This window comes from Mesocricetus auratus, unplaced genomic scaffold (assembly GCF_017639785.1).
Source record: "Mesocricetus auratus isolate SY011 unplaced genomic scaffold, BCM_Maur_2.0 Super-Scaffold_100020, whole genome shotgun sequence".
Lineage (NCBI taxonomy): Eukaryota > Metazoa > Chordata > Mammalia > Rodentia > Cricetidae > Mesocricetus > Mesocricetus auratus.
In genome coordinates, this window is record NW_024429201.1 from 9,882,382 (window position 1) to 9,906,850 (window position 24,469).

General features: G+C 38.6%; 1 protein-coding gene across 6 annotated transcripts in view; it reads right to left on the bottom strand.

Annotated features, from left to right (window-relative positions):
* The window catches only part of Pde4d (phosphodiesterase 4D), a 1,369,715-nt gene that overhangs the window by 373,341 nt on the left and 971,905 nt on the right, over positions 1–24,469 (bottom strand). The window lies entirely within an intron of this gene.

Here is a 24,469-nt window from a genome sequence, read left to right on the forward strand (position 1 = left end):
GACTCCCATTTTCTTGTGTTATGGTGTTTTGAATGAGAATGGCCCATAGATACACCTTTGAATGTTTGGCCCCTGGTTGGTGGAATTGTTTGGGAGAAATTAAGAGGTGTGGCCTTGGAGGAGGTGTGTCACTGGAGGTGGGCTTTGAGGTTTCAAAAGTCCAAGCCAGGCCCAGTCTCTCTTGCCCTCTGCTTGTGGGCCAGAACTGAGCTTTCAGCCAATACGCCAGTGCCATGCCTGCCTACCAGCTCCCATGTACGCTTCCGTCATGGCCATGGGCTTGCCTGTGGAAACTGTAAGGAATTCCTCAATTAAATACTTCCAAAAGAAATTGTTTGAGATTATAATACAATGACAGCAATTCTCTCCTCCCCCTTCTCCCTCCAAACCTTCCCACACACTATGAACTGCCCTGGTTATTGTGTCTCTTTGCAGCAATAGAACAGTCACAGTAAGCAATGTTGCTAGGTTGGCTGCCATTTTCATGGAAGCAGGTGGTGCTGTGGCAGGAAGACACGGCTCCCTCTATGCCCTCCTAGCGGCATACCATTCTCAGTCTGAGCAAGGAAGTGACTGATTTCCCCAAATCTCTTCACCTTATATCACGCCACTTCTGGACATTCTAAACTAAAACGGATTGAGATGGGAATCTATCCCTTCATCTATACTGAAGGACACACACCTTTATCACAGAGCAGCTGAATTCTGATATTCAGCTGCTATGTGCCCCTTGCCATTCAGTAGCTCCTTTCCAGCATTCTGTCCTATCTATCAGGCTGATTTCTGGAGCAATGTGACTGCTGATTTATTCTGAGATAAGATGCAAAGCCAAAAGCTCTATCCTGACTATGTAAATGATCTCCTCATGCCAACTCATTAGCATTTCTGAAGCAAAGGTTTGGAAGAGATGGTGTGCTAAGAACATCCCACTTAGTGTGGAAGCCAGTCATCATTAGGTGGTACCACAGCCTTTCTCTGCTCTGGAAGATGTGCATACATTTGAGAGACTGTCAGGATCTTTTTTTTCTTTATGTCATCTTGATTCATATCAAGAAATTCACTACTCAATATATCAATCTGTCAGTGTCAACTAGTAACAAAAGGAAGAAGGCAGATAAACATTTTAATACAGGGTGCGCTGTTTCCATCTAGTGGCACAAGCTGATCATGTATTCTAGAAAGGCTAAGGGGAATCAGTCCATGGCTGCCAACCTTTCTTACACTGCAGTCTAATCACATGTATATATTTAAATTCTGGCAATGATTAAGCAGTCCCATCTCCTAGCTTGCCCAAGGATCATAGCAAATATCCTTTCTTTCTTCTCAAATCCTTGGGTTCCCACTCCCTACACACAGCAGATGAGATTCCCACTAAAGAGAAATAAATAGCAAACAAAAGAAGCATTCTCTATGTCTAGTCATCAATGTGACAAACTCATGAGCACTCATATCCATCATTTCCATCACACACACATACACACACACACACACACACACACACAAGTATACTCTCTCACACACACAGGCACAAGTGCACACACACAAACACATGCCTGTATCACACACAAAATAATAGACACATGTGCTTTCACACACACAGCATTTACCTCCTCAGGTAAATCCTTCTATTGATAGTTTAGATCTGACCTCTTTACAAAATCTAAAAAATAGCCTCAACCTTTATTCACCTCTTCTTTTCTTTCTTGTCACATCCTCCCCATAAAGCTAAAAAGGGAATTGATTATTCTGATTTTTTTCTTAAAAACCCCTCATTTTCAATTTCTCTGTCCAAAAACCCGTCACCACCTCTTCACAATAAGCCTCCTTTCTTGAAGTAATTAATCTTGCTTGCACCCACTATCTCTGTCCTCCCCTTTTGCTTCCAACAGCCTTGGTCTGTTTTCAGCCCCTGCCACTGCAGGAATTTCCCTCACCAATTGACTTGGGCTTCCCTCAACCCAGTGGACAATCCTCATCTTCTGGTGTGCCCTCCTCCTTTCTGCAACCCTCCTTCCTCTTGGTTTCCATGGCACTGGATTTTCTGTTTATCTTCCTTGCTCTATTTTGTTCCATGTTCAGTCTCTTCCTTTACTCTCCCTTTTAATCACTGGCGTGCCCAGGGTTTTGTGTTTTCACCTTCCTCACCTCTCCAATGTTGATTCAAATGACTCCCCTGGCTTTCTGTGATGGGCAGCTGGCAGGCAGGCTCACAAGTTCCATTTCTTTTCTGAACTCCACACACATCTGCATACCTGGCATGCAGAAAGCTCTTCCTTTGAGTCTTTCTTGAGGCATTGTCTACCCAGCTATCTTATTTTGCATCCTGGGAAAACCCCTAACTTTTTCTCAGTCATGTTTCCTAGTCAAGTACTGTCAAGTACTGAGACATCTAGACCAGCTCTTCCCTGTATCTCTTCCATCAGCTCTCTTCTCCTCTACCTGTGCCCTATTATGCTCCACATCAACATCACCATTTGCAGCACCCTTTTGAGTGGTTCTCTGACTGCTTTCCAAACCACTCCATACAATGGAGCCATCGGGTTAAACATGAGTCAAATCCCCATGCAACCCCAGCATAACTAACTGATTGGTGAGGGTTCTAATATTCTTACGTGATAAACTAAGGGCTCACTCACCCGCATGCTGAATACTGCTATGTCTTTTTTGTGTGCAATTTCAGTGTTCCCAGGCTAGTTGACACCAGCTGTCTCTTTCCCTAAGACACAAGGAAGTGATTCCCTGTTGAGGACCAAAACTAAGACCAAGAACTAACACAAGCAAGCACACTTCAACTTCTCACCAGAAGACCTTCCAAGAAGTGCTGCTTTATATATATTTATATATAATTAATATGATAATTGTGTGTGTATACATGTTATCTAATGTCAAGAAAGCATCCCATGTGGAGCATGTCATCTGTAGAGGAATTAAAAAGCATTTAGAACTGCAGAATAAGGGAAAATCACAAGTGACAAAAATCACATGCCTTAAATGGATTTGACTTACAAAGGAATATAAATATTAAAAAACATAGGAAATTGATTAAATTTCATTGCAACATTCTCTTAATGAAATTATAACAAAATCTCTCAATAAATTAAAATACACAAAGATGTTAATTAAAGGGATGGTTTTCATTATCTTGTCTTTACAGAAGACAGCGGGATAAGATAACACTAAATTATCTGGAAGAAGAATTGGCAGAAACCAACTGTGTTGGGAAATTAAACTGGGGTCACTAGGCAGCAAAGTGATGCCAAGATATCAGGCCTGTTACTATTGAAGTTTAACCATGAGTAGTGATTTACTCAGAGGTACACTCTGGATGGAACTACCCAAAAATGATCTAGCTAGTTCATGCTGAGCGGTCTGGACAGTGAGTCGATTATTGGCAGCATCCCTCTTCCTCCATCTTAGGGAAACCCTCCCAAGATACTTCCATTTTCCTAGCTGAAGGGCTTTTTTCTCCCCATGTGTCCTGAGGCATCCAGGGTACCTGGATCTCCTAGTAAACTCTTATAAATGATGGCATCCTACAGTCTAAAAACCAAGAGGTTTTTCTGTACCTCCATCATAAGATTCCTGTTTCTATTTCTCCTAAAAGGGGGTAAAGAACAAAGTAGGAATCAGAAATTAGGAGTCTCTCTTTTTCTGATGACTACTTGAGTAACAAGTCACTCAAAGCCTAGTCTTAATCCATTCTCTATGCTGCTGTAGTATAGAGGCCTGCTGTGCTGTGTGACTACCATGTTAACCCTTTCTCTATGCTGTGGGGTATAGAGAAGCCAGCTGTGACATGTGATTACCATGAAGGAACACATCTGTCCTCAGATTGAGATGGGGGAAGATGCCAGTTTCCTCAAGCAAAGACAAGCCCAAATGAATCATCTATTAGGGGCTTCTGTCAACTCTCTAAGGTTAGTCTAGGGAAGTACATCACTTGTTCTATATATGACATCTTAGATAGAGCAACATGTTTTCATATGAACACCAAAGAAATCTTATATGAAAATTTGTTGAGAGAGATGCGTAGTAAATTTCTATCTCATGCACGCACGCTCGCGCACACACACACACACACACACACACACACACACACACACACACTCAAATCTCCTTATGCATACAAAAACTTTTAGGAGATGGCAAATGACAAATACCTCCTTTTTATTTTCAGTATTACATTTCTGAAATGTTTCAATTCTTTGCAAAAAAGACTGAAAGAAGAGGCAGGGTTTTTTGTTTATGATTTGACCCCCTCCCTGTGGCTTGACTACACAAGGGCAGGTCTTACTACTAAGAGCAGCTGGGAAACAGAGACTTGACTTGACAGGGAAAGAATAAGAACAGCAGTGGCAGGGAGGAGGCTGTGGAGGAGGAGGAAATAACCTCAAGGTTGTATGGGGAGGAATGGAAGGGGTAGGGAGTGTTCTTGGAGGAATGGGGACGTAGCTGAACATGCTCAAACCATATTATATGAAAATTTCAAATGTTTGTAAAAGAAAAGAAAAATAAGATAAGTGTTAAAAAGTAAAACCATCCAAGTACTAACCAGGCCCGACCCTGCTTAGCTTCCGAGATCAGATGAGATCAGGGGCCTACAGGGTGGTATGGCCATAGACCTTGCCCTCCCTGGGGAGCAGAGGGAGGAAGGAGTAGGAATGAGGGGTTGGGAGGATTGGGAGTGGGGGAGGAGGGGAGGGAGAGGGAACTGAAAGTGATATGCTTAAAAAGTTAAATAAAAATATGGAAAAATGCAAACCCTTATAACTTCTTTTGGCTCAGTTTTAAAATGTAGATTTTATATTTGTGACTACAATGTGTCTCTACAATAAGGGACTCTCCAGTTTGTTACATTAGAATGTATACTCTATACCATTCTGGACTGGCAGCTAGGTTGGAAAGTTTTCCCACTGCTGCCTGCATTTGGTTCAGCTAAGACCAGTGCCAAATGACAAAATCTTAAACCACCACAGATTGACCCTTGAAAAATTTGTCCATTTATTTTTATACTATTCTATATCCCTGATTTTCTCAATTCATTTAAAGTATTGCATCTGTTTTTATCTATAACAGTTTCAGCTTCAGCTAATCATTCTTGCAAGGAAAACCAGTCTTTTCTCTAGGAATTTGGTATAGTTTTTATACATGGCACAACACACACACACACACACACACACTCTAGTAGAAAGTAACCATTTCCACTAGTGTCTGTATAAACTCCCTACTTACAGTTCTTAACAAAGATCTTACTTTTAAAAATGGATGGAATATATAAAACCCACTTGTATTTTGTTAACAAACACACTGGACTGTTTAAGTAATGGAGACAAAATAAGATTACAACCACAGAGTTGTTTAGAAAACATCAACTAATATGCTAACCCATTAATACTTGATTGTTCATTTGTCTAAAATTATGAAATGAGTTTGATACTAGCAAGCAGAACAGCTTAGTCTAAACGATCTTTAGTTTTCTTCCCCAAATGGTTTTAGCCTTAATTACTTTATTATACCATATAGAAATTGTATCACATGGCAGAACAATTTTCTGAACATCTACATCCTTAGCTTAGAAAGCCTCCCATGTCTCTACAAGGTACCAAGGTATCCTCAGTGCACCTGGTTCAGCACAAAGAGTGTATATCTAATCCTCTTCTTTGCTAACTGCACCTATAGGACATCACAGTGGTTCTGACTCCCCAGGATTTTGTGAGAGCTAGGTAAGTACAGTGCCATGTTACTTTATGCCTTTTAAAAATATAAATCCCTAAATTAGCAGATTGATTTATTCCTTAATCATAAAAATGCAAGGTACGGTATGGTGTTAAAGGCTAGGCTTAAAGACAAAAAAAAATGTATACAACTAGTAACATTTTGGGTCCACAGATGCAGCGAACTTGTAGATGTCTGACTCTCACTGTTCAGTATCAAGCATTAAATCCATTAAGTAAAGTAGATGGGGAACGAGGGAAGTTGTGCTGGTTCACAAAACTATCTCCAGATACAAGTCTTTCAGTGACTCTCATAGTAGAACACACTGCATCTTTCATACATAGAACCCTTACTATCTTTGACAACCCATCCTTGCTCTCATATACTAAAACAAAGGCGACAGGAGGAGTTAAAGGAGCAAATCCCTTTTAATAAAGTCCTTATGGTCTATCTGTAGGCAGAATTTGCCTTCACCATTAAGTATTCATTTAAACTCCATATCTACAGATTCTTGTACCACTGATACATAGTCTTTCTAGTATATTTACATTACCTCATTAGTCACTAACATCAGTGAGTATTTATTTTATGGCTTCATTGTATACATCACAGTTCAGGGTCCATGTAGGGACCTTTTATTAGAGTTTGAGGAAAGATATTTCTTAAGTAGATGAGATCAATTAGAGGTCAGAAAGAAGACTCAGTTGAAATGATAGGAAGTAGATGAATTTACATTAAATTGGAACACAAGTACTCTTGTGAACACACAGGCACCATATGGGAATCTCCCAATGTCCTGAACCTCTGGTGTAAATCTTCACTGATTACAGTAATCATTGATCCAGATATGATTAAATCAACTTATATATACCACCCCCAAGCAAGGGTTCTTACCAAAGAGTCAAAGCAAAAGTTTGCTTTGTTGAGAACTGTGAAGCTTGTTGACACCATTTCCAGGTTATTATGAGGGTGGAGGAAGGCAGTCACAGAAGCCATTTACTCATTCAGGGTAAAGGTTCACCTGTGTCACTGAAGTTGCTACAAGGAAATTATCAAGACCATTCTATCATGAGTTTCTCATTGCTCGATCAAGCAAGGGCTCAATAAAATCAAAAGAGGTGTGTCAGGAAGACTCTGATAATGGGAACAAATGGGTGGTGACACTTAAGATATTTCATTCAACTTCCATTTACTTATAATATGGGGTATCTTGGGATGTTAAAGAATTTCAGATCAATTAAGAAACATGCATAAATAATGAAGTGAGAATATCTATAAGGTAGGCAATATCCATGAGCTTGTTCTAAGTACACAAACTATGAATTTGTAGATCCTGGTGAAAGAGGATAAAGCATTGAGAGAAGGAACCAAAAACTTTTCAAAGCATGAATCTGAATATACATGGGCTTCACTTTCCATCCAAGGAAGCCTTTTGCTGGCTTACCATCCTTTTTACCAGGTCTTTTATTTGTTTATTTGTGTGTGTGTGTGTGTGTGTGTGTGTGTGTGTGTGTGTGACAACACATGTGTCTGTTGAGGTGAGAAGATATCTTTCAGGGTATCGGTTCTCTCCTTTTTCTGTAGGTCTCTGGGATCAAACTCAGGTCATTATGTGTGGGATCAAGTTCCTTTACCATTGAGCCATCCCAGCAGCCTGACTACCATCCTTCTTAGGATGTAAGTGAATGCCTTCATAATGTCTGCAAGGCTGTGCCTCTGGTGGTGCTAAGCATCCTTCTTAGACTCATCTCGAATTCCCTTCACTGCACAGCAGCTTTCTTCCATGTCCTCTTTATCTTTACATGCTTTCACAATCTAGATCTCGCAATGCTGTTCCTGGATACTTAACCTTTTTACTTTCTTTATTCTGTTTTTCCTGTTCTACCACCTTCTCTTTAACCACCATCACTTATGGAACACATGTGAATATACGTGTGCATACACTCACACATGTACACGAAGTACCCTCCAGCACTTACTCTTAACCAGGTGCTTCCTGACACCTTTCACATACCCCTTGAAAGAAAGTACTGCATCCTTTAATCCCAATAGGGGAGGTAGTGGATCTCTGTGAATTCAAGGCCACCCTGAGTCCAGATAGTGGGTCTCATGCCAGACATGGCTACAAAGCAAAACCCTGTCTAAAAGCAAAGCAGAAACAAAAACAACAACCACCGTCATCAAATAACAACCCAGCAGCATAGCTCCATGTCACCAAATCTCCTAGCACCTGTATATAGTTGCTTTATAATACTTAATTGTGTTAGTTTTACTTTTTAGCTAATCCAAATCTATTTCTGAAGGTGAGAACATTGCTTGTTCCTATTATTTGTCTAACATGTAGCATGAAATAGTGATGGAATTGAACTCATGCTAACATTTAAAGAGGGGAAAAGAAATGAAGCAGCACATAAATCAAATGTTACCCTTTGTATTCTTTTGCCAGGACTGGGTTCCATTTTTTGTGTACTTTCATTGAATACCAGAAAGTACTCAGCAGATACTTTGTTTCTGTTTTTTTCCAGATGGAGAATCTCAGATTATACAGGTATAATAACCCGTCCTAAACCACATCCAGTAATCCATATAAGATAATCATCCTAAAGCTTGGTGGATTTATATCAACTTCAGATTTTCTATAAATGTGTAGAGCCATACTTACAATTTAATTAAATAAGCATCAACATGATATGAATTAGTGTAGCCCTGCATTGAAGCACAGAAAATATGTTGAATGCTTGCTTTTGAAATTATGGATAACAGAATGAAACTAAATAAGGCCAATATAAATGGAACCAACTATTTAATGATGAAATTTTAGTTAGAACAATTATATTGTGCTTATACAAGTGTGTGTGAAATTTGAATTCCAGTACATTCTACCTCCTACCTCAAGATCACAAATATGTTCACAATTTTCCCTTTCAGAATCCTACCTAACATTTAGATGTCTCTGAATCTGGCAGATACTTTCTACCAGCCCCAATTGTTTTCCATGGTATGTACATGGATACAGTGCCCTCAGCTCCTTGACCCAGGGGCAGAGGTCAGCGTTTCTTTTGTCAGATTATCTCTACTAACTGGAAGGCTGATGGGTTCCCAGGAATGAATCAGAGAGGATTCATTGGAATACTACCTTACCTAAGACTTCAGGTAATTTTTTCTTGTGAAAATAAGGGAGCAGGAGTTATCAAGAAAAGGAAAGGATACTGATATGCCCCCCTCACGCTAACAGTTTCACTAGTTTCAAATAGTGTGTGTGATGCTAAATATCACATGACTCATTAGTCCTCTGTTTATATCCTTGCATTCAAAGGATGTGATAAAAATAAAAATGTGATCAGTCTTTACTTTTGATAGACCCATATTCTAACTGGGAAAGGTATGATAAATATACACATGGAATGTTTTGACAAGAATTAAGCAAGGAACCATATGTGGACTATTGTGGAGTAAACTGCATACCCCATACTAAGTCCTCTCTCTTTGAACCTCAGAGTATGTTATACCACCTTGCTTTACTTAGTAATGGAGATAAATGATAAGAAAAGCATTGCTAGAAAGTTTTGTTATTGCACATCATCAAACCTAGAGAATAGAAGAAATCATTTGAGGATGCACACTCAAGAACAACCAGTGTGTGTGCTCAGTCCTTGACTGAGACATGGTTCCATGTCATTTGAGTGTATTTAGAGAGAGGTGCCTTAAAGGGGCCATTGAGATAGAATGAAGTCATTAGCATAGAAGTTACATAGAAGAACTTATATTTATGTTAAGAGAAATCCATATACAGATACCCAGAAGCCTGGGGAGAGGGCAATTAGTCAATTGTCTTGCAAGGAAGAAACCTGCATAGAAACCAACCTTGAAGAAATTTCAATCTTAGACTCCTGACCTTCAGAACCGCAAGAAAATAAACAGCTGCTATTTAAATCATCAGTCCATGGTAGCTTGTTACAGCAACTATAGCAAAAATAATTTATGGCCTCTACTGACAAATGATTTCAGGACAAGGATAAGCCAGTGTATGTTGGAACTCTTGGAAGGATTTACACCAGGCATGGTATCTTAATGAACAACACCTAGATGATGAAAAGGCAATTGGTACGTAGGAGAGAGGAAAGTTTGTTCAGGTCCATGTAGTCTGGGAGAGAACAATATTTAGTCACTGGGTCCTGTCTCAGAAGTATTTTGGCCTGTACAATTTCCTCATTTTCAATGTTAAACGTATCTCCAATAATATAGTTGCCATTTACATAGGATCATTTTAATTTACATTAAATGTAACATTATTAGCAGAAGTGCTATACTGACATCAGCATGATCACAATGTTTGACACAGATGTTTTAAAATCCTGAAATAGGTAGCCATAATATGACTATGGGTGTGAGAAAAATAACACTGAATCATTACAATTGTATTTTGCAGATTATTTAATATGTGCACAGGAGTTACCATATATAAAACAAGGAAAGAACAAAGGAATAATTCATGTGAAAGCGCCAGCATTTCTCTAACTTATTCAGAATCTGGATGAAGCCTATATACATATTCATGATCACATGTTACACATGTTTAAGTTTTAGCGGAGCTGTATAATTTAAAATGAAATAATAAAAATACTTCTTCTACTTTACCTCCCTTTAAAAGACAAAGACCAGAAAAAAAATAGTATCTGTAACACTGCCACATTTGTTTCCATCTGGGAAAGGTATAAGAACAGTATTGAAGAGAACAATTTCTAGCCCACTTGTGGTGAGCCAGCTCAGAAGAGGACCATTTATCTAGTCAGCAAGCAGATGTGAATGAACACTTCATGAACATCCTTTAGGATCTTCTCTGTACTTGCACAGCAACAATCTACCCCACCTTTCCCTGCATCTTCCAGTCTGCCAGTCCCCTCCCATAGGAAAAGCAAACTTGTTAGAATGTCATTTACATTCTTACCAGCAGTGGGAGAGTGTCATTCTTCACCACGCACACCAGTTTCTAGCCCACCTTTTAAAAGCCCTTGATTCTGCATTGGGCAAGCGTGTTTTCTTTCAGCATTGATAAAGAAGGATATCAAAGTACTTACCTAAAAAACAAAACACGAAAAGAGAAAGATTACAGTGAATTCATGGCCATATTTGATTTCTTTGGCAAAGTTCCAAGATAGGGACAAACATTACCAATAGCACCCAAAGGCACCAGGACATGCAAACAGAACACACAAATGAATGCACATTCATGAAATATACTTCTCTAAAATCCAGAGGAGCAGAGGGTAAGACTCAAAATAGGTAACGTTTTGATTTTTCTCTCTTTCTGGTTTTCTAAACTGTCTAGCTCCATCCTGAAAGTCTAATTTATCATCTTTCTTGGAACTTTAGCAAGTTTTGCTAATTGCCTGGAATAGTGTTTCATCACTATATGCCAGAAGACCTTAATTCAATACCCAAATCATAGCTTCAGTTCTGTGTGCCCCAACAGCATGGGACATGGATAGTGATGTACCACATAGAGCTGGGTTATGAGATTTATAAAGAAAAGCTATGATTGTGTCATCTTCCTGAGTGGGAGGACTGCCTGCTGGCAAAGGGTTCACTCTCTGGGACACTGGGCACTACCAACACAGATGGTATCAGAGCTAGCATGCACAATACAAATAGCACGTAATGGAGAAAAGTGATTCTATACACATTCAAAAACATAGCTTACGCTAAAATTATAAGTGACGGATGTCCATGACTGCCATTGGTGTGTCAGCAAATAGAATATGGACTTTGGTATTAGTCTGCTAATCACACACACACACCCACTATCCACACAGGGAAGGTAGAAATGACCTTAACGTGGCTGTGGGGACTGACAGTTCTGGAATGGATGGCAGAAGCCTTCAGAATGCCAAATGATGAAATCTGTTCCCTCTGTCAGCTGTCGAAAGCCAAACACAAGGCTCCTTCCAAACATGATTTCCTCAGTTCATCCTTGACAGAGCAGAGTCAAACAACAGAAAGACACCCAAGGGAAACAGGACTTTATAGAGAGGAGTATGAGAGAGCCCCCCTTCCTCTGAAAAGGAGGCAACAGTAGAGAACTGCCTGGTGTAGGGCTGGCTGAGAAAGCAGAAGCATAGAAACTCGGTGCCCACAGCAGTCGCCTGGGCTACTTGGTTCATCAGTATCTTTAGAGGTGAGATTACTAGTGAGGTAAAATTAATAAAACTGCTGGTAAATTTATGCATTACCCAGCTCTACTGTACACATCCCAACTTAGGGACCACATGGTAGAAGGTATGGGTTCTCCCCTTCTGTATGATGATTGTCAGAGAGTGTTCTCTGAGGGTTTGAGCTACATTGTGACGTCAGTGCTTATAAGACACAATTTAATGAAACATCAGGAAGTGCATGTCTTTCCTCTTTTGTTTTTACCTATCAGCAAACTGCTTATAAAGAAGACTACCTTGCATAAAACATGTCAGTTTAATTGGGCCATACCACAAGTTGACACCATTTTCCAGTCTTGAGTAAATTGTTATTTAAAAGATGTATTCTGTATTCCTACTCACAGAGGGTACTTTTTTCTTGTTCATTCCACTTTAGGCACTTGATAAAAAACAAAACAAAACAAAGCAAATAACCTTTCATTGTTGTATCAGTGAATTAAGCCCACAAACAGCTTGAGTATGACAGAGAATACAGTAATATTTCCTTAGGACAAATTCTCATAAACCTGAACTGACTTTAATTTGTAGCATTCCCATTGCCTGAACTATATTTATTTGAGTTATACGTGGTGAGAAATTAAATTCTCATTTTCTTCAAAAAATCATTATGATTATATTCTTTTTGTTACCTTGCCCATGAATAAATGCTCATTAAACTTGTGGGAAAGTGGTTTACAGAACTGAATAAAATTTAATTCACATACAAAGGTGTCTTCTTCAAGCAAAGTATTTTATTATTAAGTGAAATATAACTTTAAAGTATAGTTATAAACCTGGACACCAAGCCTGCCACAAAATCCTTGACCTACAATTTATCCTGCTTGCAAGTACTGAGACAATGGGCAGCACAGAACTTGTGGGAGGGGCCAACCAATGTTTGGTTTAACTTGAGGTCCATGCCACCAGAGGGAGCCCAAGCCCTATACTGCTTGGATGGCCAGGATCTGGAGACTGGATAGAACAAAACCTAGGGTAGAACCAAACCAAACCAAACAAACCAAAAAAACAAAACAAAAAACAAAACAAAACAAAACAAAAAACCCACACCGGTGAAATGGTTCCTAGTGATACTGTGCTATACATAGATCAGTGCCTTGTCCTGTTGTCATCAGAGAGGCTTTCTCTAGCAGTAGATGGGGTAGGGTAAAGAGACCCACAGCCTAAACAGGAGATCTCTATCAGGTCCCTTCCCTAGGAGATTGGGGAACCCTGTGGAAGAGGGGGAAGAAAGATTGTAGGAATCAGAGGGGATGGAGGACACCAAGAGAGTATGGACCACAGAATCAATAAAGCAGGGAGCTTATGGGCTCACAGAGACTGAGGGGGCCTGCGTGGTCTGCACCAGGTCCTTTGCGCATGACTGTTAACTTGGTGTTTCTGTGGGATTCCTAAGAGTGGGAAGAGGTGCTCCCATGTCTCTTGCCTGCTCTTGGGACTCTTCCTCCACTGGAATGCCTTGTCCAGCCACGAAATGAGGGCTTTTGCCTTGTCTTCTGGTATCGGTATCTTATTTTGTCCTATTTCACTCTTGTCTTTTGGAGACCTGCTCTTTTCCGGGGGGGGAAATGGAGTGGGAGAGAAAGTAGACCCGGGGGTGAGGGGTGGTGGCATTGCTGGAGCTGTGAGCACTGGAGGGATCGGAAACCGTGGTTGAAATGGATTGTATGAGAGAAGAATCTATTTTTAATAGAAAAAGAAAAGAAACATGCTTTACAGAACTGTACTAAATTTAATATTACATACAAAGATGTCTTCTTCAAGAAAAATATTTTTACTTTACGTGAAATGTAACTTTAAAATATACTCATAACAATGGCAAACTGTGAACTGACCTTATTTGTTAATATTTATGGTCATCGGTGGTGAGACAGAAATGCCTTTATGTCTCCTATTTGCAGGTGAACTCGTGCTGTCATTTAAAAAAATACTTTCCTAAGTGTCTGTCTTGTTATATTAGCATCCATTTTGTGTCCCTCCAGTGGGTACAGAGCTGTGAAGATTAAATCAAAAGAGCTAACAGGGTTGGCCAGGAGCTTGGAGACACGCGGAGAGAGGTGGGGGGAGAAGGAACCTTAGCTGCTTTTTAAAATATCTGTCATTTAGAAACTAAAAGCAGAGCTGAGATGAAATATTAACTGACAATGGGCACACGGCAGCACAAATAGCTTGAAAGGCTTCTGCAAATCCCAAGGATCATGGCAAGGCTCACACCTTTCCACACGCCTTCAAATCCTATTCATTTTCCCATTCCCTTCCAACCACAGAAGTGGCAACAGCTACAAAATACATCATCCCAAAGGAGGGAGGCTTAAAAACGGCTTAAGGAGAGGTGACAAGCAGCCAGCTCTAGGTGGGTCCTCTCTGGCTTGCAGCACATAGAGTGTTATATTTTTATTTTCTTTAGTTGTGGGTAGTAAAATCAAATACACCTAGCTGAGGCTCCAGGAGCAGTGGCTCTGTGATTAAAAGAACTTATTTGTAGTATGGATTCATGTTTTTTATTTTATTTTAAGAAAATATACTTTACTTCACATTAAAGTGGTTTTGAAAAGTTTGCTGTGAGATTGCATCTTTTAGAAGTGTTAGAGAGGCTACACCCATGATGTCTTAACAAACTCTCTATCACCTTGCCTTTTAATTTCTCCCCCAAAATGGGAATTTTATGAATGGATTTAACATTAGTCTCTTGACAATATGTATAAAACTTACCTTGTTAATGTTTGGACTTAAAGTGTTAAGCCAGTTCCATATTATCCTACTAATGTCCCCCTAAAACCTATGTTACCCTCTTGACATAGTGAATCTAATTAGTTGCCTAATGTTGCACAAGTGAATTCAAAAGTTAGATGTAATTCTACTTGACAACAGCCTGAAACAGAGACCATTGTAAGAATGCTGTGGATGTGGAGGAGACGGGGGAGGGGGGCAGAAAGAAGAAAGAGTGGAGGAAAACTATTGCTTTCTTATAGGTTTGACTTCCTCAATCCCATCAGACTCTGTAAACAGGAGGAAATTCAATCTAATAATAAGAACATAGGTTTTGATGCCTGAAAAAAACAGGTTCATGACCTTTAATGTAGTAATACCTTGCTTGCATCTTTCAATTTCTCATGGAAATAAAAAGATCTTAACTTAGAAGAAAGCCCTGAATATGACACATACTCATTCAGGGACTTTTTGAGTCTTTTGTTATCCCACATATTGAGCTTAGTAGGCCTACTCATTTTCATGGTTTAAACCATGTGTATGCTTTTACATACAGGTAGACACTAATTACTTCAGTTTTCTTTCAATTTTGTATATTTACTATTATTGCAGATGTATATGGTGTGTGTGGGTGAACATACCACCCACATAGGGTATGTATGTAGGGCAGAAGACAACTTTATTGAGTCTGTTCTTTTTTATCCTTACATGTATTGGGGGGAAATCAAACAAGGTTTTCAGGATTATGATGCAAGAACCTTTAGGTACTAAACCATCTCATTGGCCCAAGACTACTTTCTAATCAACATTTTCACCCTTATATTTTAGTAGAGAATATAGAAATATCATGTGATAATCATATTGCAATTAAAATGCAAAATGTTCACCTAGGAATTATTTAATGATGTATGTGCCCTAGGTATGGTATCTAAAAATTGTAATTTTTTGTGCTACTGAGAAAACTGGCCACTGACAAATTCATTCCTATAATCCACCAAAGACATCTTTCCTTCCTATGTGAACCTGTCCAGAAGATTTGGTTAAAAATGCCTACTTATTCAGCTATGAGTAGACTCTTTCTTATTTTGGCTACCTTTATAGTAGCAGCCTTGTTTCAATGATAATGGCTCTGACCAGTGATTTTCCATTTCTAGACTTGCAGATGTGATTATTCCTGACAAGGGATCTGCATTTATTTCAGATAAGTTTAAGAAATTTGTGAAATTGGAATTCATTTCACCTGTCACCATCACTCTCCATTACCTGCAAGCAAATAACCAAGCTAAAACAACAGTGTAGACCACTAAGGGTGCCCTAACGTCAACTGTTAGGCTAACATGACTGAGGACATAAGGTAGGTTGCTTGTCACTCCCCATGTCACTTTAAATAGGTTGAAGGAAGTCAGGACTACTGAAAACAGAAACGGAGCAACACTGCAATTGACCTTTTGATTGTGCTCTTGCAAGGCATAACTTAGGCTTTGCAAATGGGTCATTTGTGGTATTGTAGTCATTCAGTTCATTTTTGCTATAAGGATTAGCCTGGACTAAGAATGTCGATGATCACACGGAGAGACTTGATTCTATGAAGCTGAAATGACCATGCACACATTATTTTAAGGGCTAGGTAAGTTAGGTTGACTTGATACTAATACAGTAGAACTATGGTTCTTTTCCTTTGCAATTCCTCCCTGGTCTTTATTTTATTTTTCTATTGCTGTATGTTTTATTTATATTACATCAAGTGTAATATGTGATATAGTTAACCTGGAGTATATGTTTTCTACCAAAAATTAAGACCATAGGTAATTTTTGCTCTTATTAACTTAAGCAGATTTCCAAAATATTAGGAAATGTTGGAATGGAACCTAGAAAACTCAACAGTGATTAACTGAATGCTTATCCAATACTTTGACCTCTCTTCTTTTGGGGTGCATGATAACGTTGTCTTTACCTTTCCTTTGGATGCCAGCCTTGCCTCTGTGATATATTTTGTTCAGTGTATTTGAGCTAAAGTGAAAAGTGCCACTTCTGGGCACAGACTTAGATCAGATGTGACTAATTTATTAGATTCTTTCTCCTCATGAGAAAGTCTAGTTGAAATGAAGCATCAATTGCCCTGTCCTGACATAGACTTTGGCCCATTATTCTGGACATAGAAGAGTATGAAGTAAACCTTACTGAAGAATAGCCCCGTCTATCCTGGTTTGCAAAAGGAATAACCAAAACAATAAAATATTAACAACTGAAGCCATAAGGAAGTTCATGCACAAAACGTTAATTATACACAGAATGTTTTTAAGTTCAAAGAATGGGGCACAACTAAGAATTGACTTAATTACTATCATTCCACACAAAACAAGGCCTGTTTGTTGTTCTTAACCTTTCCCAAAGAAATATCTTTCTGTTTAACAAGAGGATGCAAACTTGGACTGGGATAATTCAGGGTTGGAATAAGAGGAAATAAAAGATCTTCAAGATAGGAATGAAGAGGATGAAAGCCAGAACAGGTCAATGCAGAGTCCCTCCTGAGACAACCATAATGGAGGACATAACTCCATAACTTCCAGTCCTATTGAGATAACAGAAGAATTTAAAATAAGGATTTTAGAAGATGATGTGGGGAGTTTAGAAAGAAATTCATGGATTAGAGTAAGCAGAGCCATATTAGCTAATAATAGAGTCATACGGACCTAACAGAAACTTGCACTTGGATTCACACTATTGGAAGAGGAGACACTGTACCTTTACTCCGATTCTCAGAGAGCCAAAGAGAGGCTCTGAGCTGTTGTTTTAAAGTAACCATAGGAAAAACAGGGGCACACAAGCATAATCTCAGATGCTTTCTCCCAACTCCTCCAGGAACAGCATGTCCATATTTTCTTTCCACCTTCAAATCACCATGCAGCATGGCATAGTATTTTACTTCTGCCTGCTTAAACTACTAATTAAGTTGGCAAAGCAGAAACTCTAACTTGAATTCTAACCAGCCTGGTAATTATAGTTGACTTCAAAAGGGTTGGAAACAGTATTTTACAGAGCTTGGGTTTTCCTTTTCTATCCCACTCATATCTGTTCTTTTTCTCCTCTCTGGAAAGGCTAACACAGAAAGGTGAGGGGCCTTCTACACTGTACTTCCTGGCACAGTGGCGTTGCGGACTGTCAGAACTGAAGATTTCCAAATTTTCCTGGCAGATGGACTCAGGCTTGCTAACTATTCAGTTCCCCAGGATCCCCAAACATCCAAGATTTTCCCATTTACTACAGATACCTCTAGGGAAAGGGAGAGAAGGCCCTTCAAAAAGTTCTTTTCAGATGCTTTTCATTTTCTTAGTAAAACCATGTAAAATGAAGCTCTACAATGAACATGTGAAGAACTCAAACTACATGTTTTTTATTTGCTTGCTTGTTTGTTTTAAATCATAAAGAACATGGGTTCTAATGCAGGCAAAAAAATTGAGAAGCAGATGTTGCTCCTGTCAACCTGTCTTCCTGTTCTTCCTTTCAATGAAAAAAAAAAGAGCAACATTAAAACTTAACTGTTGCAATGAACAATGAAACAATGAAATAGTTTAGGAAAAGCCAAACCTCCTATTGGGAACACAAAAGCATAACAAAACAACAAAAACAAAACTAACTCACCAAAAAGCCCAGATAGAATCAAATTTATTGTAAGACTGGGATACCAATGGAGTGTGGCACTTGCGTTCCTGGGCATGGAGGCTTGGCCAAGGGTGTATCTGTTGATGCAGTTACTTAGATGGTGTACTGGCTCGTTTTGTCTCAACTTGACACAAGCTAGAGTCATCAGAGAGGAAGGTGCCTTAGTTGAGGAAATGACTCCATGAGATCCAGGTGTAAGGCATTTTCTCACATAGTGATCAAAGAGAAAGGGCCCAGCCTATCATGCCTGGTACTGTCCCTATGCTGGTGGTCCTGGGTTTTGTAAGAGAAAGCAGTCTGAGAAACCCAGGAGAAGCAGGCCAGTTAGTAGCACTCCTCCATGGTCTGCATCCTGCCCTATTTAGGTTCCTGTCCTGACTTCCTTCAATGATGAACAGCAATAAGGAAGTGTAAGTCAAATAAATATGTTCTTTTCCAACTTGCTTTTTGGTCATGGTGTTTCATGAAAGCAATAGAAGCCCCAACCAGAGAGATGGATTCAGTTTTCAGAATACTTCAAGCTAGATACCTCAGTTTAGTACCTTTTTAAATATAGGTTAAATTTCAGTAGCCCATTTATCTCTTAAAAATGCTTACTGGCACTAACACTTAGAACACCACACCATTATAGAAAGCAATTGGGTTAAATCACACAATAAATTATAACAATGTGTCAACAGTTACTCAGAGGTAACAATGGCGCATGAAAAAGAACAATAGGTCCATTAGTCTATAAATATGAGCTAGGGAACACAGAAAGTACACAATTATCAGTTAAGGAAGCTCTTTGCAACTGAGGAGGAAACTTTAAAGGCAGCTGTAAAATATATATCTAGAACTTTAAAAGGAAACTATTCTTCATTTGAAAAAAAAAGAACTTGGCTGATACTGTGATAAATGTTACTATAACCAGCTTAATTTATCATATTAAATGGCAATGACCATCGTAAAACAATCTTACAAAAATCACATGCCTATGATATTTCAATTTTGTCCTCAAAAGATCAAAGGGACAATTGTTAATATTATAAAGGTATTTAAGGGCTCTGTGAAAGAAATACACTCACTTCTAAATCCTCTGAAATAAATCTGCGAAGGCTAAAATTGAAGTATGTTTAATTTCATGAGATGAATAGAAATAGGTGGGTGAGGGTCTGATAACATCTTCTTAGAGAAATCAAAAAATGTGTATTCAGCCGATGCATCCAGTCATCCCCATCACCAAATAGCCACATGATATTATTTCAAGCAGAAGTAAATTTTGTCAGGGTATCAGCTAATGGAAATCTCATCTGTGATCGTCAGCACAGAATTCAGGTTTACAGGTACAATAATTTCATTTGGACAGTTTAAACATCTAAACTAATTAATAAGTAAGATTGCAAAGGATATGTTGAAATTATCTCAGAGAACAATTTGTCTTAAACTTTTGGCGTAATCTGTTTGCATTGTAAATGGATATGCTAATTGCAAATCCTTTTATTGTCTTGTAGAATGGGTACAGAAAAGTATTCTGCTTTTTAATATTTTAAATATCTACATTAGTTTACAGAATGCTTTAGGCATATTTGGAATTTCAGCAATTTCATATGAGTAGAATCTAAGGCAAAAATCATGATAAATTATAGGATAAATTTGTTTTTGTAAAGATAATACATAGTGAAGACTAAGCATATTTTAAAACTATGCAACTATTAAAAACTATTTGACTTTGTAATTAAGTGGTTCTGGGTAGATTAATAATTAAATCATGCTGAATGTAGATTCAGTTAACAAAAACAGTGTTCAACATGTAACCTGATTCTCTCAATGGACTGTATAAATTTTTAAAGAAAGATTTATTTTAAATTATTAGCTGTGTATGTATGTATAGGAGTGCAAGTGCCTACTAAGGCCAGAAAATCTCATCAGATCCCCTGGAGTTACAGGCAAGTGAGAGCCATCTGACCTAGTGCTGGGAACGGAACTAGTGTCATCTGCAAGAACAGTGTCCATTTTTAACTGAACCCATCTTTCCTTCCCCTCTCTTTGTAAATATATTGTAGATGTGATGATATAGTAATACCTATCCTGAAGTGTTTCGATGATATGCTGTTTCCTCAGGTTAATATCAGTTATTTATCTAATCCTGCCTTGCTCCTAGGTAAAGCACCTACCTTTAAACATGCTATAAAAAGTATTGCCAGCATGATGACTGTAGACAATGAATAAGGAAAACATCACTTCGGGGTGCCTGGTGATGATCTGGGCTCAGGCTTTCTGTTAGAGTGACCTGGGAAGTAACTTTAAAAAAATGGTTTTCCCAAGCCTGTGCTCACAATTTGCAGTACAGTTCTCTGGGTTTTGTTTGTTTGTTTTCTCCTCGGCATCACTCACAATGCACCCCAGATGACTATAGAACACTGCCCTGACTGGGAAACTGACTATAGCAGCTAAATCAGATTCTAAAGTAAATTCATCATTAGTGACCTCTAGCTACTCATGCCTAAGTCTAAAAATCCAGTTAATTAATTAACTACACTTCAGACTATTTACCTTGTGGGAAATTGCAGGGAAAAAATACAAACTCTGTATTGACTAAACCTTTACATTCTTGATAACAATTCCAAATTTCCCATTTAGATTTTTAACAGCATATTTGAAAGTATCGATTCAAATTCATTTGGGAGGATGGTGAAATAAATGTCTCTTAACTATTAAAACTTGAACTAGCAGGCAAAATATATGTTTAAAACCACTATATGCAGTAAATGGATTTTGTAAAACTCTGGGCTCAGGTGCATGTCCACATGTATATATGATACATGCCCTTTCCTGTGGTACTCTCTGCTGATTCCAGGTGCTCAAGCTTTCCCACTGTCAGAAAATTTTTATATTGTCTATAATGTCACAAAACATAGGAGTTCAGTTAGTCACAATTTCAATGAGAGTGACATTGAACTAATAGAAAATCTCATCATAGAGTGGATATAATAACACATGCCTATAAAGCCCAGTTCTCAGAAGACAAAGTTCCAGATCACTGTGGACTATATAGAGAGATTCAATTTCAATAAATAATAAACAAATCCAATAATTAGAATCATAAAGTAAACACAGCATATATCCTGGACATGGTTATTGCAGTGAAATTGTGCAAATTAACATCTAATTTCTTCTGTTAAGAATTTTCCTGGCTTTTTCTAAATGTTTCATTAACATCTTATAGTGTATAGATATATCTTCTTACTTATTGGAACCTTTCAGGAACTTTCTTCCTCCCTCCATCCCTCCCTCCCTTCCTCCCTCCGTATTCAGGGATTGTTTTGCCTTTGCAAAATTACAAAGAAAACAGTATTTGTCTTGGCAATATTGTCTGTATAGAAAAACATCATTTGTCCATTTGTTTTTCTTTGAAAAGCTTTTCTTTCCCCAAGATGATTGTGTAATGTGACTATGGAAATGGCTCTCACATGTACTCTGAATGGTCTACATTTTAAGCATTGACCTGTCAATGTCATAGGATACTTCCATTATCTCATTTCCCACCACAACCAGCCACCATCCAGATTCTGCCCAATCTGGGCCACCCAAGATAGTCTTGCTTTTCTTTGTTCAAGATGAGCACTGGAGCTGCAGTATCATGGTATATGCTGTGATCATTAAGAGTCATCATTAGGAAGGCCAGTGAAGAATTATGATGGGATGCGATCCCTCTGCAATGCATGACCTTGTTTTCCAGGTTTCATGTCACTTAAATTCCTCAATAGTCTTTCAGGAAAGCTCTTTGTACTTCCACTCACTTTAATAAGTTCCTCTTTGCTTACTCACTTACTGAGTGCCTCCTGTGTGCAAGACAGGTAGAGATAAATTTCTGAATGCAAGGGTAGTTCCTGCATTGGTCAAATCCCCTTCCTCACAACCAAATGTGCCTGATTAAAACAACTTCCTTTATTCTTCTCCCTTGACAAGGGATTAAGGTCAAGAGACACAAAGGCTTTAGTGTTTGCAGGGTTACCCACAGGTAAGATGCACAGTGTCTGCGACAGTCTGCAAAGCAACTGGGATTGACATGTAAAACAAGCAATTTAAAATTAAAATAAAAAATGATAAAAAAAGCAAGAGCTTTCTGGGCTCTAATCATCTTGGAATTCACCAGAGGGGGTGGGGGGAGGCAAAACAACCAAATGCAAGTGATTCAGTTGTGGGAGCTGCCAGATCATCTCCCAGGACTTGCCCAGTAAAGCTACTCTGATCTCCAGATGACATCACACATGCAGCCCGTAACAGAGGCCAAAGGAGAAGTTCAAAAGGGGCTTTCCTCTGAGGGTGGTGGCATGCTCCATCGCCCTTCATCACTAGATTTGGACAGTAGTAGAGAGAACACACATGTTTTCTAATTGGACTTCTTGTGATAAATCTCCCACATGGAGATTACACACCGCAGTGGAATGAGGAATTGTAGTGTAATAATAATAACACAATTTAGGGAAGCATGAATTAGGAGGGTTTTTAAAATTTTGTCTAGTATTAATGACAGTCTAGCCAAGTGTCCCGGAGTACATCAATAGCCTGAGGCTTAGCTGCCCCTTACTTCAAGAGGAGCTGAATTTGTCTATCCAAGCTTTTGGGTGGAAATATTTAACATTTACATTTACAGACCCTTCTTTTTTGTTCTGTGGATATAGTTAGATGGTTAGATGGTTGTATGGAAAGAGTGTCCCAAGATTCCTTTGTAAAACTCCTGAACATTCCTTAATCCCTGAATCCAAAATACTTGGAATCTATGAATTTTTTTTTAAAGAAAGCCCCTTGGTCACTTTGGTGTTCATAATGCTGTCACTATTAATCATGCTCATTTCTGTTGGCACCAATCCACAGATGGCAGGCATAACTGTCTCTTACTTAAGAAACATCTACCCCCCATACAAATACTTGAATATGTACACACACTTTTATGTTTGTCGGAGATGACAGAGTGAATTCTAATCATCAGTATTCTCTTAATTCTCACACCCTCAAGCTTGTCAGATAACAGAGTGACAGGCATTTCTTACACAGTAGGACTTGTGTGAGGGTTCTTATGCCCTATAGTGCTATGTGCTGAAGTCCTTAAACATCGCTTCAATTGTAATTGAGTGATGGTGTGTTGTTGACACACCACCGATTCAAGCACTGCCCATGACCTCCTTCTTTCTAGGAGACAAGCACTATGGCAAAGGGAAGAACCATTTGTTTTGATCATGCTCTTTTAAGGGCTCCATTAAAATTACCTTCTCCTACAGGGGTAAAAGAAGTCATTTTGCAATGTTATTTCAAATACTGAGACTGAATTACTCCTGTGGTGTTAAAAGAGCAATATGCCATTGGCAATTAAAGAATTTATATATATATATATGTGTATGTGTGTATATATATATAAATATATGTATATATTTATTTATAAATGTGAGTGGAAAACATGAAAGGAAGAATGGTGATTCTCCCCAGTGTCCTTAAATCAAATTCATAGAATTTCCTGTGATACCTCCCAGGACAAAAGGACTCTTTTGGAGCCATGCATACATTATTGTAAGAAAGTGCAAAACCTTTAGAATCTCAATAGTGAGACACAAAGATGTTCCTGTAGTCACAAATTACCTTTTCCTGTTCACCTCTGATAATAACCATTGGTTTTCCATATCCCATGTGAGTTTACTGTTTTACACATGAATAAATATACCAGATGTGATATTTAAATTTACATGTCAATTTGAATGGATCATTGGATGTCCATGTATTTACTCTGAGTGTCTGTCTGGGTGTTTTGCATGAAATTAAAATTTGAATTTGTAGACTGGGTGTACTGGTTTGCCCTTCCTAAAACTGGTTGAGCCTCACAGATCAGTTAAGAAGGCCTGAATGAACAGTTAGGATTCTTCCTGCTGGCTCTTGGAGGTGTGACATCCGCACCTTGGACTTGAATGAAGTCTCAGCTTTTCCTTGGGTATCAAGGCTGTCTACTTTTATATTTGAATTATACACAAGACATCTTTTGGGTCTTCAACTTGCTAAAAAAATCCTGAACTTCTAATTCTCCCTAACTGTATAAGCAAATTCCTTATAATAAATCTCTTCCTATATATCATGTAGGGTCTAAAATTGGAAGTCCTATTATACCAGAGAATAAAAAACTTAAATAGTATCTCATCTACCTA